A 19,424-nucleotide genomic window follows, 5' to 3' on the forward strand; every position below is an offset into this window, starting at 1 on the left:
TAAAACAGTAGGTTAAATATCAAGAAATACAGAAAGAATGCATTTAAAAGGAAACATCTTATATTATATATAAATATATCTTAATATAATTCCAAACTTAATGCCGACAACACATGACAAAAAGCTGGGATAAGGGCAAAAAGACTGGGATGTTTATGGAATGATCAACAACACCTGTTTTAGACAGATAAACAGGTGAATAGGTTACAGGTGTTGAAAAATTTGGCTTGAGTTTTCCTTGTATAATAGCCTTAGTGTCTTCAACGTAATTCTCAAACCCCACCTCACCTTTGCGTGGCATGTGTGATGCTGACTGTATTAATTTGATTTCATTTTGGTGTCCACACTATTATGTAAAAGAATTTACAAAGCCTGCACAAGCAGAGCACCAGAGCATGCCAAACATTAAACAGAAGCAGGGTGGAATCACACACCAAGCAGCGAAATACAATGTCACAACCATGACACAAAATACTACATAAACATGTCAAAACCTGACACATTTCACATTTATCACACAAAATACTGTACAAAATATTGTGCGTTGAAGTAGATCTTCAGGCTTAAAATGATCACAAGTCAGAAAAGTAATGAGGGTAAACAAACATAACATGCTTTTAATTAATTAATTTTTTAAACAAAGTATCTGATTTGACAATTTATTCATTTAGAAAAGTGATGTCTACTCACTGTGGCTATAAGCCGTGATGATTTCTAGTATAAAGCATGTTCACACTCGTAATAAACGCTGCTCACTAGCTATCTTGTAGAGCAGCAAGACTAAACATCTCCAGTGTGTCACGATTAGCCCTTCCCAGTCCTCCATGTGCTTTTGTATTGTTTCCTTGTTTTTTTTTTTTTCTTCCTGGCCCTGCCCCCTTGTTTCTAGATTCTGTCCTTGATTGTTTTTACCTGTGTCTTGTAAACCCTCTTGTTAACCACCTGTGTGTTGTTACCTGTTCCTGTATTTAAGCCCTGTTTTCCCCTGTTAGGTTGCTGGTCTTGGTATGTAGTGTATTGTATAAGTTGGTGTTTGTTCTGCTGGCCTCCGTTGTTTGTTTAGCCAGTTTTCCTTTTCTGTAATGTCTGTCCCTCAGTCTATCCATGTTGGCTCTCTGACCCTGGACTGTCTAGACCCTGAGAATGGATTTGCCCCTAATAAATCTTGCTTCTCTCAGCGTATGCATGCCTCGTCATTGCTCCCTGGCATTACACAGGAATTCGAACATGCCAGTTTTTTTTTACAGATTTTATGATTCAAGAAAAACTGATACAGACTAAACATTATTGATTGGCTACAATGCCAAAAATGGTTGTCTACAATGTCAAAAATGACCTACCATTAAAATTTGCACATTTAAAGGTTAAACACAGCTCACACAGTAGGGTAAGAAATTATTGTATTTTTAACTTGTCGTGTAGCTCCGAGCAGTTCTGCCCAATGGTATAATGAAATCAACTCCCTGAAAAGTGAATAATGAAGAGATTCTCATTAATCCCACCAATGCTGCTAAATTTCTGCATAATTCATTCACTCACATGAAAACAGTCATTCAGAGTGCTCTGATATGAAATTGTGCATTATAGACAATGTCTACAACACAAATATAGCCATTTTATTTACTGTTCAAAACCAGTGTGTGCCTTCTGAGTTTTATATGTGTGGCATGCGCCCACCCCCTGGGCCCTGACAATGACGGCCGAGAGCCGGTAGGAAGGCAGGGCCTGAACACACAGTGGCAATGCACCTCGGCGAGGGGCCCCGCACCCTCTTATGCAGTGAGGCCGCTACACTCAACACAGGCGGCCGAGCTGCCAGCTGGGGGAGACATCGAGGAGGTGGAGCGGCGAGCTCTCGTTCCCTCTCGGCTCTGGTGCTCACGCTGCCCTTAATGGGAGCCAGCTGATTCTCATCTGGTTGGCAGCATAATCACCTTTTAAACGAGCTGATAGGGAACAGAGTGAGCGAGGGACAAGCAGCGGCAATGAGAGACCGAAACGCCAGCTTGAGCCACTGAAAAGTGGCCGTCTTTGTGTTTGGTTTATGTTGTGTGGAAATAAAGAGATGGCTGCTGCAACCCTAAACCCTGCCTAGAGGAGGGTTTAGGGTTGAGAAGGCTCCAGCTTGAGGAGCAGCAGGTGGCAATCCATCAGATGGTCAGGAGCCTGCTGGCGGAGCGGCAAGCCTTTGTGTGTGGGGGCAGGAACGCCCCTCTCGCCACTCCTCAAAGCTCCAGTCCCAGCTCCCAAGAGGACTGGATCCTTTCTTCCCCCTCCCATCCCCGCTCCGAGGACGCTCGGAGTGCCTCTTCTCTCCCCTCCCATCCCCGCTCTGAGGAGGCTCGGAGCACGCCACCTTTGCCCTCCCATCCCCACTCCGAGGAGGCTCTGGGCGCCCCTTCTCTCTCCTCCCATCCCTGTTCCGAGGGCACTCGGAGCGCCCCTTCTCTCTCCTCCAATCCCCACTCTGAGAGGGCTTGGAGCTTGTTTCCTTCACTTCCCCTCCCTGCCGCCAAAGACGTTGCCGAGGCCCTGCCTGCCACCGAAGACGACAGCGGGACCCAGGCTGGCAGCGCAGGCAAAACAGCCTTCCCTGATGTGTCGGCCTCCCAGACTTGTGACCGGCCAGGGAGGGATTCCCTATGGGACGGCTTGGGTCTCCCGCCCTCTCTCCCGGAGCTGGGTCTTTCCCCAGTGGGGTGCAGTATTTCAGACTGAGTTTGAGTTGGGTGTTGGGGGTATGTGGCATTCGCCCGACCCCGGATCCCAACGATGACGGCTGAGAGAGCCAGCAGGAATGCAGGGCCTGAACACACAGCGGCGACACATCTCGACGAGGATGCTGGGGAGAAAGCCGCAATGGTGGAGGGAGCGGAGCGCAAAGCCAAAGCTCTCCCAACGTGCGGGAGTGACGGCGGAAGGAGGAGGACGACGTTGGTGCCGGCTACAAGAGGCACCGGAGGAAGGAGTGAGGCCACTACGTTCGACCCAGGTGGCCGAGCTGCCAGCTGGGGACGATAACGAGGAGGCGGAGTGCCGAGCTCTCGTTCGCTCTTGGTTCGGTGAGGGAGCAGAGAGAGAGACAAGCAGCAGCGACGAGGGACTGAAGAGCTGACAAGCCAGCTTGAGCCACTGAAAAGTGGCCGGCTCAGTGTTTGGTTTGCGTTCTGCGTTTATTTTGTGGGAAAATAAAAATAATGGCTGCTGCCACCCTGGATCCTGCCTCCAGTTTCCTCCTTGTGCCTGGGGTAGCACATGCCGTGTTAGTATGTTAGTATCAGTATGTAATACTGATTATGATAAAATATTTTAGAGATGGACGTTTGGTTCCTATCACTACCACTATGGACACTCAAACCAAACCACTCTGAATGACTTCATTTTACACCGTAACCATTTAATTATACAGAAATTCTGAAAATTTCCTCTTTAAATGAAATCGCATTCCATGAAATCTATATGAGTAGAGTGTTAAATGATCATGTTTTTTGATGCATTCATTGCAATGCATTCTATGCAGAATATTTGCTTTTGTTGTACACAATACTACATCCAGGTTGAAGTGACCTTACCAGAGCTGCATATTACTGGTTGCATTGAAGCAGCTGACTGCAGGAGGTGCTAAAATACAATAATGTTGAACAGAACCACAATAAATGGTCAGTCTGAATGTGTGCACATGCTTACTGAGAAAAACAGTACATCCAACAATAACGGCAGCTTGAAGCTTCTTTTATAAAGTCATAGAAAAAAATGGTAGCACATAGAAAGCTCCAATCCCACAAGCTGATGAACAATGACCAACATGCATATATGTACATGCTCCTACTCTAGGGACAGATTCTAATGAGCTAAAAGAGTTGAGAAAAAGAGGACACTGGTTTGTCCAGTGAACAGATTGCTGGTTCAATAAGACAGAACTAAATGAAAGTACTCTTTCTGCTATATGCAATCGGTCCATGCTTTTACTGTAGCATCATATTTATTTGCATAGCGGCCCCCAACAACTGCGCCTTCCTCCAGCTCAATGAAATGTTTCTTTAAAAGAAATATACTGAACCTTTATAAGTTGCAGTTTGAAAATATATGACTTGTTTATATTCATAATTCACAGCCATAAAGTTATATCAACTCAAATGGTCAAAATCCAATCACAGCTCCACGACGGTTGCACCTCGGGGAGCAGCACTAAACTCATAAACTGCATAGGCAGCAGTGCTTTGTTGCCACACACAATCCTCATGACAACAGCAGCACAAAACAAAGTTCTTGCTTTTGGGATGCTGATTACCATTTTCTGAATTACTATGCAGAATTTTTTGCTCTTAAAAAGTAGTTTTACTGCTTTAAACTTTTAAAAGAGTTTTTTTAAGTATCTAAGGACTGACTAAAAACTAAAGGCCTGGATAAATTGGAAATAAATAAAGGCCTGGATGTTTGCATTTGTAAAGATGAAATTAGATTCGATTAGATGACCCTTTTTAGTCACACAATGGGGAAATTTCACCTCCGCAATCTAGTCCATCCATGCAGTGAAACACTACAAACACACTAGTGAAGACACACACCAGGGGGCAGTGAGCACACCCGCCCGGAACGGTGGGCAGCCCTATCCGCAGCACCCGGGGAGCAGTCGGGGTTTAGGGCACCTCAGGTGTGCACTGTCTGTTCAGGGGATCAAACTAGTGACCTTCCGGTCGCAAAGCTGGTTCCCTGACCTCCAGCCCACGACTGCCCACCCAGGGACAGTCCACTAAGACTTAAAACTTAGTATAACAAGTATATAAAGTATTACTTTGAGTATAAGCTAGCGTTCAGTGTAAGCTGACTGTAACATCCTGTCTTGCCCTGCTCCGTCTGTGTTTCCCCATTTTGTTGAACTTCCTTCATGTCTCTGGCCATGTGCTTCTGTTTGTTTTGATTTCCCTGCTCCCCACATGCTCCTCCCCTTTGCCTTGTCCCTCACCTTGTCTACTCTGTAGCCCCACCCTCTCATTAGCCCACTTCTGTTTCTTGTTTGTTCTGTGTATTTATAGCCCTTGTGTTTGTCTCTTCCTTGCTTGGTGTTGTTTGTTTTGTGCATTTCTAGATTCTTAGTTTTTATGTTTGTTCCTATGTATTGTGCTTCCTATGCATTGTGTTCTGTTTTGTTAGTAGTTCTTTTAGTAATTAATTTATTTCTATTCATTTCCTTTCTGTTTTCACCAAGTGAAATCATATCATGTTTATTGTCACATTACATTTACACATGAGTGAAGCCTGCTTGTAGTACTTAAATACAAAATAAATATACACCCAGAGAAATATATACACAGAGTCTGAATATACACATTTGTAGTTTTTGCAAAGGTGATATGAGTTATGGAATAAAAGCTGTACAGTGTACAGTTGTGCACATCTCATTTATCTACCTAAATACAATACCTATTACATACATACATTATATGGATATATATATATATATATATATATATATATATATATATATATATATATATATATATACACACACACACACATACACACAGTCACTCACTGGCCACTTTATTAGGTACACCTGTTCAATTGCTTGTTAACACAAATAGCTAATCAGCCAATCACACGGCTGCAACTCAATGCATTTAGGCATGTAAAGGTGGTCAAGACAACTTGCTGAAGTGCAGTCCGAGCATCAGAACGGGGAAGAAAGGGGATTTAAGGGACTTTGAACGTGGGGTGGTTGTTGGTGCCAGACAGGCTGGTCTGAGTATTTCAGAAACTGCTGATCTGCTGGGATTTTCACGCACAACCATCTCTAGGGTTTACAGAGAACGGTCTGAAAAAGAGGAAATATCCAGTGAGCGGTCAGTTGTGTGGATGAAAATGCCTTGTTGATGTAAGAGGTCAGAGGAGAATGGGCAGACTGGTTCCAGATGATAGAAAGGCAACAGGAACTCAAATAACCAACCAGAATCACTGAGGAACGTTTCCAACACCTTGTTGAAAGTCTGCCACGAAGAATTAAGGCAGTTCTGAAGGCAAAAGGGGGTCCAACCTTTTACTAGCAAGGTATGTACCTAATAAAGTGGCCAGTGAGTGTATATATATATATATATATATATATATATATATATATATATATATATATACTACTCGCTGTGAAAAAAATACAATGTCTGTCATTTCATGCAACAATATTTTTAGCCCACCTCAAACACTGCAAACTAACTTCTTCCCTGTCTCTTTTCACACAGTGCTTGGTTATAACTACAAGTGGCAACTTCAGGGGGCCAAGCACTTCATAAACGTTATTATCACATTATTTGACAATTGTTATTAAGTCAAAAACCTGCCTCCCATTTAAAATTCATCAAAACTATGAGCAACTATTTCAGCACCAAATACAAAAGTGTTTTTTTTTTTTTCTTTTTTGTACTTCTATTGTGTCAAAGAAACCTCTTTAACTTATAATCTGATGTGATCCTGGGACATGGCACATTGTGATAAGCTTATGTTTTTATTAAAAATGAGTTAAAATAGGTTTGTTGAATTTATAAGATAAACTTAAATGTAATTTGTTATTTTAATCAAGTCAACAAAGTAACATTCTTGTCTAAAATTGTCAATTGCTGAAACAAGAGTCGTAATAATTTGCTATTGCCTACCCCCAGTAATGGGTGACATGAAAATTAAGCTTGCGTGAATACACAGCACAGATACTCAGTCATTGTAGGTTCTGCCACAAGGTTGCAGTCAGTCGTACAACATTTGCAGCTCTAAGCAGATGGGAAAAACAGCTGGGCTCTTACATCCCTCTAACCTCCATCATAGTTACATCTGACACACTCAGCTGGAAAATGGCGTGTGAGGAGGGTTAGGTGGACTGTGTCCATATTTGCTAATGTTAATTTTTTTTTTTTCTTTGCTTTGTTAATTTTGTATGCATAGTATATTCAAGCATTTGAATCAAGTAAATTGCTTTCATCACTTCCTTCAATGTAAAAACCTCGATTATTGTAAACTTCAACCTACCTTATATATGGGTGCACAATTACAGTCTGTAGCCCATTTGCCGCTCAACAATTTATCAGTCCCCATGCACCCTGTTCATCATTGGTCAGATTCTGACCACTAGACAACTGTTCAGCAAATACTATTTGGGCCAGTGGACCAGTCTCAGCACATGGTAGTGGCATAGTAGTTGTGTGGCATTGCTGGACACACAAAGCCTCTGCTTTGTAATTACTTGCAGGCCACTTTATTAGAAACACCTACCATGTACATCTATTCATGGGTCTCTTTATTGGAAAGAGGGGCACTTTATCAGAAACTCTAGCTTTGCACTCAACTCACTGGCCACTTCATTAAAAACCTCTGACTTGTCCTCCACTAACTTGATACTTTGTTAGAAACACATACTTGTATTTAAATCACTGGTCATTTTGTTTGAAACCTCTGCTTTCTACTTCTGCTCAACTCAATGGCCACTTTTTAGAAACCTCTGCCTTGTACTCCACTAACTGGCCACTTCATTAAAACCCCCTATTTATGTTCAATTTACTGGCCACTTTATAAGTACCACTTACCTTACAGGCAAAGTGACCAGTGACCAAGTGACCAAGTTCTATGTCTATAGCAGGGCTGGCCTGTTGAGACCTTTGACTTGGTCCAGTTGCACATTACCTAAACTTACCCCTCACCCAATAAAATGACAAACATATCTTTATATACCCCCACTGCCAATACGGCACTGCACCGCTCCCCCATGCTGGACCTTGTGGGTGGTGGGCCCACATGGCCTCCCCACGTTGCCTCTTCGGGCTGAGCCCGGCCGGGTTACGTGGGCTGCCCGGCCACCAGGCGCTCGCCGTGAAACACTACCCCCAGGCCTGGCTCCAAGGGTAGGTCCTGGTGACCCTTTCCCAGGCAGGGTACACGATTTCTTGTGCCCGATATGCATGGAGAACTTTGGATCTGGATGCCTCCAGCGCTCGCTGGAGCGGTTTGCAGCGGAGTTTGAAGCGGTTGGTATGCGGATCAGCACCTCCAAGTCTGAGTCCATGGTCTTGGCCCGGAAAAGGATGGCAAGCTTGAGTCTTGTTCACGAGTGATGGGAAGAGGGATGGTGAGATCGGCCGGACAGGAAGCAGCAATAATGCGGTCACTGTACCAGACTATAGTGGTGAAGAGGGAGCTGAGCCAAAAGGCGAAGCTCTCTGTTTACCGGTTGGTCTACATCCCAACCCTCACCTGTGGTCATGAGCTGTGGGTAATGACCGAAAGAACGAGATCGCGAATATAAGCGGCAGAAATGAGCTTTCTTCATTTTTCTAGCAAAAAAAATAATTTTAAACTGAATGTCCACCCTTGACCTTACTGCTATCATACAGACTGCTTGAGATGCACTGGGTTGCTGTTGTCATTTTGTTGCTATGTTACAAAGGAAAGGAGTGGGGGAAAAAAAATGAAGCAGTAAACATAAAACTCACCAGGGAGCCCTGAGTAAGGGCATAGCCCAAAAACACACATATATAAATCACACTTTATGAACGCAGTCATTAAAAGACTTAAAGACATCATACATGCGTAGGGTATGAAACAGAGCAAGCCAAGCCACAGCAGAGGGCCTGGATATAGCTCACAATAAAGGCTTTGTTTGCCCGCTGCCTCAGGAATCAATACATTTAGCATAGGCACACATGCCTTAATTTGCAGTGTGCCACCCACACACAGTCTGAGCGCCTGAGGCCAAGTTTAGACAGACAGTCAAATCCGGGCTCTTTTTTCTCCCGCATATCCAGTATCCATCTTTGTCTTTTCCTTAAAGCCTGAAATGCAGAAAAATGAAAGAAAACAAATAGCTCATAACAAACAAATGTGCTCGTTTCCGTAGGATGTGTAAATGAGCGGCAACAGATCTAAATTGCGCATTACAGTTTAATGCCATTTAAGCACATCTAATGGGCATGTAAATGTAGCAGGCTGCAGCCGATGTGGCTCTTAACACCCAGAGCCTGGAACTGTCTGCAGGTGCGAGCTGAGATGAGTTCAAAACATCTGCCATGGAGCTCCAGACAGCAAAATAGGCTCAATTTAAGCAGTGACATTTGGGGAAATTTGAGGGTGTTGCAAATGTGAATCATTCATTTTCTGCTAAAAAGTCAAATTTCCCTTTTTTAAAATTTGTTTTACACCGGTTAATCATACCAGCTGCCATTTAAATCACATGAACATTCCATGGGAAATCAACTGAAATGATTCAAAAATTCCTGGAATGAAATCTCATAACATTTACGTTCGTTAACCTCTCAAATAGCCAAGATCTTCTGCTGAGTCCAAATTTTAGTACATACTTCTAAAATCTACACATAACTTAGTTATGCACTGTAGTCTATTTATAGTCCATTGTTTCCTCACAGTGCCTTTACGATTGACATCATATTAATGTTTAATGTTTAACATTCTGACTGACTGCCGTGCATTATGCCTCAGTCTGGACTTTAATGTGAATAGGTGGGGGACATGTGCTGTGGTTTAAATCAGCTATATATATATACATACACACACTGTATACTATACAATATATTATATATTGTTACTACCCTGTCTAGTTTTATATATGTTTCCCCACCCCTGTTAAAATGCCAGGCTTTTGTCATGTAAAAAAAAGACCAAGATGAATCATTTCAGATTCATTTCCGCCTTCAATGTGACCCATAATCTGTGCAATTCCATTGAAAAACAAACTGAAGTCTTTTAGGGTGGAAAAATAAAAATAAAGAGCTAAAATAATGTGGTTGCAGAAATATGCACACCCTTAAACTAATACTTTGTACCCTTTTGACAGCATTCAGTCATTTGGGGTTTATCAGCGTGACGTGGCAATTGTTGCCCACTCTTCCTTGCAAAAGTGCTCCAGATCTGTCAGATTTTGAGGGCATCTCCTGTGTACAGCCCTCTTCAGGTCTACCCCCAGATTTTCAATGGGATTCAGGTCAGGCTCTGGCTGGCCCATTCCAAAACCTTGATCTTCTTCTGGCGAAGTCAGACAGGTGATATGATTTTGACAGGTGATATTCCTCTTCGTCAGCTTCTTAGCAGAAGCCTGAAGGATTTTTGTCAGAATAGACTGCGATTTGGCTCTGTTTAGTCCACCCTGACTAAAATCCCAGTTCCAGCTGCAGAAAAACAGCCACTAAGCATAACGCAGCCTCCGCCATGCTTCACTGTGGGTATGATGTTCTTTTGATGATGCGCAGTGTTGGCTTTGACATACCTTTTGGAATTGTGGCCAAAAATTTTAATCGTGGGCTCTTCAGACCATACCATGTTTTCTCACATACTTTTGGCAGCATTATGACCCAGCCTAGGGTTAAACCATAACATAAAAGGAAAGACCCTCGACCTTTGACCGGATTTACTGAAGTTGAAACATAGATGAGAAATCTGAACCAAAGTAGTAAAACAAAAGAGGAGGGTAAACAAAGTTTAAACAACTAACTAAACCTAACCAACGAAAATAAAAGAAAATACATCAAATTTAACCCAAATACTCAATTAAACCAATAACCAGGAGAACGCAGATAAACAAAAATAGCCTCCCTCCTTAAACTGAGGAAGTAAAGATACTGCAGTGTCCAGGCCTCACAGATGTTGATGGAGAACATATAGACTTGAAAGGTAACATCCAAACGATATGAGCTGGAGCATCTGTTAAAGTCTCAACACCATATGAAACCAGACTGACAACCTCAGCACCTTGTAAACTACTCCATACACAGTTAAGCCATCGTGGCCTTACAGTTACTCTAATGAAGCGTGAGCATTTCTCAGGTTGGTGGTCAGGGCAGCAACAGCACATAACCCTCTCTCTCGCCTCATGGCCCCACCTGATCGTAATCCAGCTTTTATAGATGGAGACCCCTGCTGGACTGGAGTTGTCATGACGCTGCAATGTGTGAAATAAAAGACCCCTAGGGTCACAACAGGCAGAGTTGATGTAGATTTTGTGAAAACATAGCCGGGTTTGGATGTTTTCCTTTGTTAGAAAAGGCCGTCTTGCCGCCCCACCCCACAGCCCAGACATATAAAGAATGCGGCAGATTGTTGTCATATACACTGTAGAACCAGTACTTTACTAGAAACTCCTGCCGCTCTTTAAATGTTGCTGTGGGTCTCTTGGCAGCCTCCCGGACCAATTTTCGTCTTGTCTTTTCATCAGTTTTTGAGGGATGTCCAAGTCTTGGTCACGTCACTGTCACGCCAAATTTACTCCACTTCTTGATGACCGTCTTCACTGCGACTGTGTTCCATGGTCTCTCTCATTCCTTGGAATTATTTTGTACCCTGGAATGTTTTTGTCTCCTGACTGACACCTTTCAATAACCACGTCCCTTTAATGTGTTGTAAGTTCTTTACTGATGGCTTTTGCTAAAAACTGAAACTAAGAAAATGTCAGGAAAATCCTGAACTTTATATGACGTTAATCAGAATCTCTTTAAACGATGGCAGCTGTGTAGTGACTACTATTTAACATGTGTTAAATATGATTGTATATAATCATTCTGAACAAAACCACATCATACTACATACGTGTTCACACGTATGCAGCCACATTATTTTAGTTCTTTATTTTGATTATTCCACCCTAAAAAGGTTTTACTTTGTTTTACAGTGGGATAGTACAAATAATATGTCACGTCGAAGGTGGAAATAAATCTGAAATTATTTGTCTGAGTGTTTTACATGACGAAAACTTGCCATTTTAACAGGGGTGTGTAGACGTTTCATATCCACTGTATAATATTTACTTTTATCACAACAATGCAAAATCTAATTTTGCCAATAAGGGCCTTCAAAATGACTATTTTGGGGAAGTGATGTTGCATTATAGCAATGAGAACATGTATGTTTAACAATTAAGTTTGTTTTGGATTTTATCACTATCATATTTGTAAAGTGGTCCTTAAAATTATGTGAACATTTTGAGACAAATGGACAAATAGAACTGGTTCCAAATTAACTAGCCAAATAAATATCATTACAGTAACATATATCAACTCCTTAAATGACTGGGATTTGCTTATATAAGAATCACTCAGGCAGTTTGAAATCTAGTTGCTGAATATTAAGCCTTGGGATGAAATAATCTTTAAGTGATTTAAAGGGCCCGTGTCCTATATTGTTGGGTTTTTGTACCAAAAATAGAACTTTTGTACTCTGTATGCTTTTTAATCGAACATGATGTTTTTGTTATTGTGCCTTTAAGACTGATATATGTAATCGAGCTGTTCTGACTGGCTGTTCTGTGCTGTACCTTGTTCAAAAAGCACTCCGGGCTTAAACCAGCCCAAGGCCTACAAAGCCCAAAATAGACCAGCCCCCCACACTTTATGGCAAAAGCAAACGGTCTGCCTCTCACTGTGTGTAACTGGTGGTCGGTAATTGGTAGATTCGTGTGTCTGTCTGTAATTCGGGGTTCGATTCCCCGGCTGGACGACCGGGGTCCTCTCTGTGTGGAGTTTGCTTGTTCTCCCCGTGTCTGCGTGGGTTTCCTCCGGGTTCTCCGGTTTCCTCCCACAGTCCAAAGACGTGCAGCCAGGCCAATTGGATGTGCTAAAATTGCCCCGGGTGTGAGTGACTGTCTGTGTCTGTCTGTCTGCCCTGCAATGGACTGGCAACCTGTCCAGGGTGTATCCTGCCTTCCGCCCCTAAGACTACTGGGATAGGCTCCGGCACCCCCCTGCAACCCTGACGGAGAAGCGGCTTAGAAAATGGATGGATGGATGGATGACCAATGGACACAGGAAATCGCTGATCCAGTGGACTGATCCATCGTGTCAGAAACACTTACTTTTTTGTTCAGTCTCCTAACACAGGTGTGAAATGGTGTGTAAAAAGTTTGCAGCTACTGAAGTTGCAGCGGTTTTGGAAAGCAGTGATGAGGAGAACGTTTATCTACTATTTTATTCATATATTCCACTGCCTTTGTGAACCTACTCACTGTTAGTTTTGAAAAAAAAATACCAAGAGGTTCAATTAGTTCTGCAAAACAGTAAAGATTCAATACTTGTTTGGAGGTTTCAGCCCAGCTGCATAACTCACTCATAGAAGCTTAGTCTGCAGAAATGTGTCAAACTGTTGGAAGTAAATTACATTCCAGTGTAAACACTTTACAGTCTTATGGAAACAGAATAATTGTGACTGCATCGTATCACCACATACAACTGCGGCTCTGTACTCCTCTTGGATTTTATATATCATCTCCTGCTGAATAGGCTCTCTCTATGGTGCTGAGTTCTTCGATTTGCTGGTCATTAAAAAAGAATTACCACTGTTTCCCTTCAGGGACTTTTCTTAGCGACTTGCACCTTATGCATGGCCAGCTTCTTCAAGAAAAGGCTCCCTGAGCTGGTTTGGAAGACGCTGTCTTTAGAAGAAGTGGATGTGGTAACCTGTGTGTGTGGTAACCTGAATGTGCCAGATCAGCTTCTGCACTGTGCAGAATGACAGCCGGTCATTGGAGAGCCCCAGAGTGAGTGCTCATGCGCTTGTTTCGCTGGACGGTGTTGGACCTCTTTTCGCTTAGGTTGTATTATGTCCTGTTACTATGGTGCTATTTAGAGCTGGTTACTGCCAGGAAAGTCTGACACATATTCATAGAGGTGAGTTCTAACTTGTTACATTTAGAATTGGTCACTTTATTCACCAAGTACATTTGCATATATTAGAAATTCGAGAAATCTAGTTTATAAAGAGATACAGAAATGAGCAAAACAGTGTTGATGCCAGCAATACCAGTAAAATCAGTAACATTACTACAAGAGGGTGACCTCAGCAGACCACCCTGGACAATGAACAGCAAATTATCAATATGGTCGAAAAATGGGAAACTACATTTCCCCTCAAAACAAGACATAATGTGAGTAAGAGGCTACAATGGTGGAGGAATATGGGGGAATCAAGCAGCCACTGTCTCAATGCCAGTGGAGGACGAAGTACACAAATCATGTACTTGAGTTAAAGTAGAGACACCCGAGGTAAAATATCACTCCAGTAAAAATAGAAGTTCCTCCCTTTAGACCTCCACTTGAGTAAAAGTACTAAAGTATTTACCTTCAAAGGCACTTAAGTATAAAGTAAAAGTACTAAAAGAGTAATTCTGGCTCTGATGTCCTGTTATCATTTTTATAACCAGACTGGCTTCATGAACTCATTTCAGGTGAAAGTCCTCCAGCGTCTCTCTTGGTAAACCAGTCTTTTAATAGAACGTCATTAATTAGTGACGCTGACGTCTATTAAAATGATCATAAGCACAAAACACTGAAGGTAAACAGTTTCTATCAGGGAGAACCGAGTGGCTCTGAAATCACTTTTTACACACAAGCAAAGTTTCAGTTTCAGATTTATTTACAACTTAGTTCCAAGTTTAAGTTGAATAAAAACTGGCTTTAACTTTAGACTTTAAACAGATGAGCTCCTTTACTATGTTGATCTGTAGGCCTCTGTTCATAAACATAAACCAGCCCAAACTAAAGAAAAAAGCCGCGTCAGTTTCGACTGCATATCTGGACATATTTCTATATTGTGCTCTATTTACACAAAGTTAGGTTAGTTCATCATTTATGTTGAACACAGACTCTCCCAAAGTTTTACGCTGCTGCGCTGACGTTGAACCATGTGCTGCACTGGGTCGGTATGACCAAACAGGTCAAAACCAGCTCTAAACAAAGTGACCGCTGGGCCCTGATTGGTGCTCTGGCTTTGCCCCCATAAAGAACCCGTGCACTGGCCGGGAATCGAACCCGGGCCTCCCTCGTGGCAGGCGAGAATTCTACCACTGAACCACCAATGCTTAAATGCTACTCAACACAGTTGTAGAGTTTGACTCAGTCATGAGACGGGGACATCTTTCAGTACAGTAGCAGAGTGGGACAAGGCGGTGAGCAGGGGACACCTCTGAATGCAGTAGCTTTGATTAAGCCACTAGATGGGAAAACTATGTGGTGGCAGTGTTTGACTAGGCCAAATGAACATTTCCCAATGCACAGACATGCATAGTCCTGCACTTCTTTGGTGGGACATGCTGTATATTGCTTTATGAATCCATCAGTACAGTAGTAGCTACCTCTGTATCAAGCTCTACAATTGAGCAATACCACACACACACACACACACACACACATACACACACACACACACACACACACAGAAAAACATGGCAGTTAGTATAGTGATGCAGCCTGTGGGAAGAAGCTCTTGGAGAGTCCTGCTGACTTGATTTTCTTTCCGCTCAGAAGCATTTTTGGAAAAGTAATCTTTGAAATCTCAATAATGACCATGGTGGCAAGGGTCTGCATTGATCTTCTCAGCATGCTTCCTTATCTTAGATTCACGCACATTTTGAATGGATGGCAGGATAATGAGCAGAAGTCTTTTCTTGGCCCGAGTAGAATTACTCAGTTCCATGTATTGAAGTGAAAAGTTGATGGATTTGTACTTCTCTGGGCATTTTCAAAAGATACTTTCACTTCCACTGAAGTACATTTGTGAGGAAAGTAATCAACTTCTGCCTGAGTTCCATCCTCATCCTTCACATTTAGCTGCTCATTTCTTTTTGGGTTCAAATTCATTCTGTGCTGTTGCTCACAGCTCCCATTTTGGCACTTTTACTTTTGATTTTAGACCAAGAAATTGCTCAGAGAGGAATAGTGCCTAACAAAACCTTTGTTCTTGTATGTATGCAAAAAGTAATTTCCCCCCAGTAATTTGTCGATATATTATGTGAAAATAAGTTATCACATCCTTTACATAGAGCAAACCTAGGTATGGCATTTTTTGTGCAAGATTTCTATTTATTTGAGGAATTTAACATGTAGAAAAAAAACATAAAATGTGCTATGTCCATAGTTCATGTTTTATTTCTTTTCAGCAAATAAGCAGCACTTGTGTTGTCTTTAGAGGACCTGTTCACAATTGTGCACTTGTAATGTGGCCAGGGGTGACAAAACGTTTACATATGACTATAACACACAACATAACATAGGATAAAATATAAAACAATTCACTACATAATTTAGGTTGTAATTAAGAATGATTACAATAAACAGTTTTTCAAGATATGAGGTTAGTTTACAGTATGCTGTGGATGCCAAGCAAATGTACAAATTTCAATTTCTGTCATTATAATAAAGAAAATAAATGACAAGGATACAAATCCCTGCAGTAAGTTCCGTAAATTTACTTAAATTTATTAGCCTGTTTCGTCAAGTTCTTTATATGATGACAAGATATCTTATTTAATGAGGTCTTATGATGTCAATAATACAGCGATCAAAGCGAACTCTACAAAATAAAACTTTTTTACTCAACCAAATGAATGATCTTCAGCAGAGATATAGGTGTCGATCGCTGTCTAAGACTCATTTGACTTTCAAAGAAAATATTGTTTTCAATAATGAAGCATTTGTTTATTTTGATGCTAATACCGTTACAATGATTGGTCTCCCAATATTGCCCATCACTGACCACTTGAGGTTTTTATGCTGAAAACAACAACAGTGTTTACAACCCCAAATCCAAAAAGGTTGGGATGCTGTGTAAAATGTAAATAAATGTAAATAAAAACAGAATGCAATGATTTTCAAATCTCATAGAGCCGTATTTCATTCACAATAGAACGTAGAACATGTCAGATGTAGAAAATGAGACATTTTACTATTTCATGAAAAACATTAACTCATTTCAAACTACAAACTAATAAAACTAATAATAAAACCGTTACTAATAAAAAGCTGGAGGAGCAATTTGCAACTAACTCTCATGACAGGGTATAAAAACGACATTTTAGAGAGGCAGAGAAGCAAAGATGTACAGAGGTTCTCCATTCTGCTAAAAACAGCACATAAAAATTGTGGAAAAATTTCAGAAAAATGTCACTCAATGTAAAATTGCGAAGACTTCGGACATCCCACATATAATTTCGTCCAAAGATTCTGAGAATCTGGAGAAATCTCTGTTCACAAGGCACAAGGCCAATGGTCAAAATTGGATGCTCGTGGTCTTCAGGCCTTTAAGTGGCACTGCATTGAAAACAGGCAGGATTCTGTGCTGGAAATCACTGCATGGGCTCACGACCCATTCAGAAATCATTGTTTCTGAACACAGTTTGCCGTGCAATCCACAAATGTAAGTGAAAGCTGTATCATGCAAAGAAGAAGCCATCTGTCAACACAATCCAGAAACACTGCCGTCTTCTCTGGGTCAGTGCTCATTTAATATGCAAATGACTGATGCAAATTGGTAAACTCTCTGCTCTGTGGCCAAATAAAACAAAACGGGAAATTCTTTTTGGAAACTACAAACGCCGTGTCCTGCAGTCTCAAGAGGAGAGGAACCATCCAGCTTGTTAACATCACACAGTTCAAAAGCCTGCATCTCTGATGATCTGGGGTTGCATTAGTGCCGTGACGTGGGCAGCTTACACATCTGGATGGTACATCGAGGTTTTAGAACAACATAATCCCATCCAGATAGTGTCTCTTTCAGGGAAGGCCTTGCATATTTCAGCAAGACAATGCTAAGTCCTAGACTGCATCCGTCACAAAAGCATGGTTTCACAGCAAAAGCTTTCAGCATCTGACATGTCTTTTATGTTATATTGTGAATAAAACATGGGTCTACGAGATTTGCAAATCATTGTATTCATTCTTTTTATTTACATATTCAATTTTATACAGCGTCCCAACTTTGTTGAAGTTGGGGTTGTACGATGAGATTTGTACAATGAGCACTGTACTAGCAGAACACACACTAACACACCACCACCACGTCAGTGTTTCTGCAGTGCTGAGAATGACCCACCACTCAAACAATACCTGCTCTGTGAGGGTCCATGGGGGTCCTGACCACTGAAGAACAGGGTAACAGAGTATCAGAGAAACAGATGGACTACAGTCTGTAACTGTAGAACTACAAAGTGCAGCTATGCAGTAAGTGGAGCTGATAAAGTGGACAGTGAGTGTAGAAACAAGGAGGTGCTCATGATGTTACGCCTGATCGATGTATTCAAATGCTCTGTTTGAGGAAGAAAAATCAGGCCTACAACTGCAAAAGGTCTCACGACTGGGTCGAGAAAGAAACGAGGCGGAGACACTTCGCAGAACGTTGCTCAATTTTACACCATGAGCACTTCTCACACATACTTTCATGTGGCAGCGTGATTCGGGAGTCATGTATGCTTTGAAACACGCAATGTGGGAAAGTTCACATATATTTTAACACTTAATTTCTTGTTAATAATTATAAACGGAAGAGAAAATGCTGTTTGCACGGTTAGGCCAACGAGTCATGAGCGATTCTGGGATTTCGAATTCTCACTCAGTCTGACCGAGAGCCTTGCTTAGAGCATTACACTGATAAACAAGACAGAGGAAAATTATTATTTTTTTAATTGTTACCTGATTTTCTCCCCAATTTAGTCGTTTCCGATTCCACTTGCTACTTAGGACTCCCCCAGTCACACTGTACTACCAATGCTAGGAGGGTGTAGGCAGCACAGGCTTCCTCCGAGACCTGTGAAGCTGAACGCGCTCGGAGGAAAGCGCCAACCGCCAGATCTGTTACAGACGCCTGCACTGACTAGTATCGCATTGAGTGATGGGGGGAGAAGGGGGGGCCATCCTACCCACCCAGAGAGAGCGAGGCCAATTGTGCTCTCTTGGACTCCCGGCTACGGACGGCTGTAGCATCACCAGGGATCGACCTCGCAATCTCCTGATGAAAGGGCCAACGCTTGAGATATGTTACAAATATCTGTTAACAGGATACATAACTTCATAATTAGCCATGAAACATTTCTCATCATATACACAGACTGGATAAAATATAAAGCTTGTGTTTTTGCATCAGAAAGTTATACATTTCAGTACTTTGCTGTGAGGATGTATATACATGTACTGAGGTTGTATAATATGTCCATTTGTGGCATAGTTATACAGAAACATACCATGTCCAGCATTTATAAATATGAATCCACACATTAATAACTATATGGACTATCATTTATAAACATTTGTACATTTTTAGATTCTAACTAACAAATGATATGTTCACACTTATTAACCCCTTGAAAGGCTAGGGCCTGCCAGTGAGCTCAGATAGGCCAATTTGCATGTTGAATATGTAATATAGCGGAGATTGTAAGGAGTTGATAGTGAATTAATGGCTTATTAAACAAAGTCATTATAAATCGTTACCTATGACAATATGACAATGTTTAAAACAATTACTTTATGCCAATTTTCACTAGCATGTAGGCATACATATATGCACAGCTCAGCAGATTGTAGGGGCTGTTTTATGTTTTTGCACTTCATAACAAGGTAGAAATACTTTGATAACATTTTTTCAAACTAGTCTTTGGATTTTTTTTAAATTTCATCATG

General features: G+C 41.6%; 1 non-coding gene across 1 annotated transcript; it reads right to left on the reverse strand.

The window, feature by feature from the left end:
* Window positions 1–14,762: 14,762 nt before the first annotated feature.
* Window positions 14,763–14,833, reverse strand: trnag-gcc. Its single transcript has one exon. It is a non-coding gene; the product is annotated as a tRNA-Gly (tRNA).
* Window positions 14,834–19,424: the final 4,591 nt, after the last annotated feature.

The sequence above is a fragment of the Pygocentrus nattereri genome, chromosome 19 (assembly GCF_015220715.1).
Source record: "Pygocentrus nattereri isolate fPygNat1 chromosome 19, fPygNat1.pri, whole genome shotgun sequence".
In the NCBI taxonomy this organism is placed as follows: domain Eukaryota; kingdom Metazoa; phylum Chordata; class Actinopteri; order Characiformes; family Serrasalmidae; genus Pygocentrus; species Pygocentrus nattereri.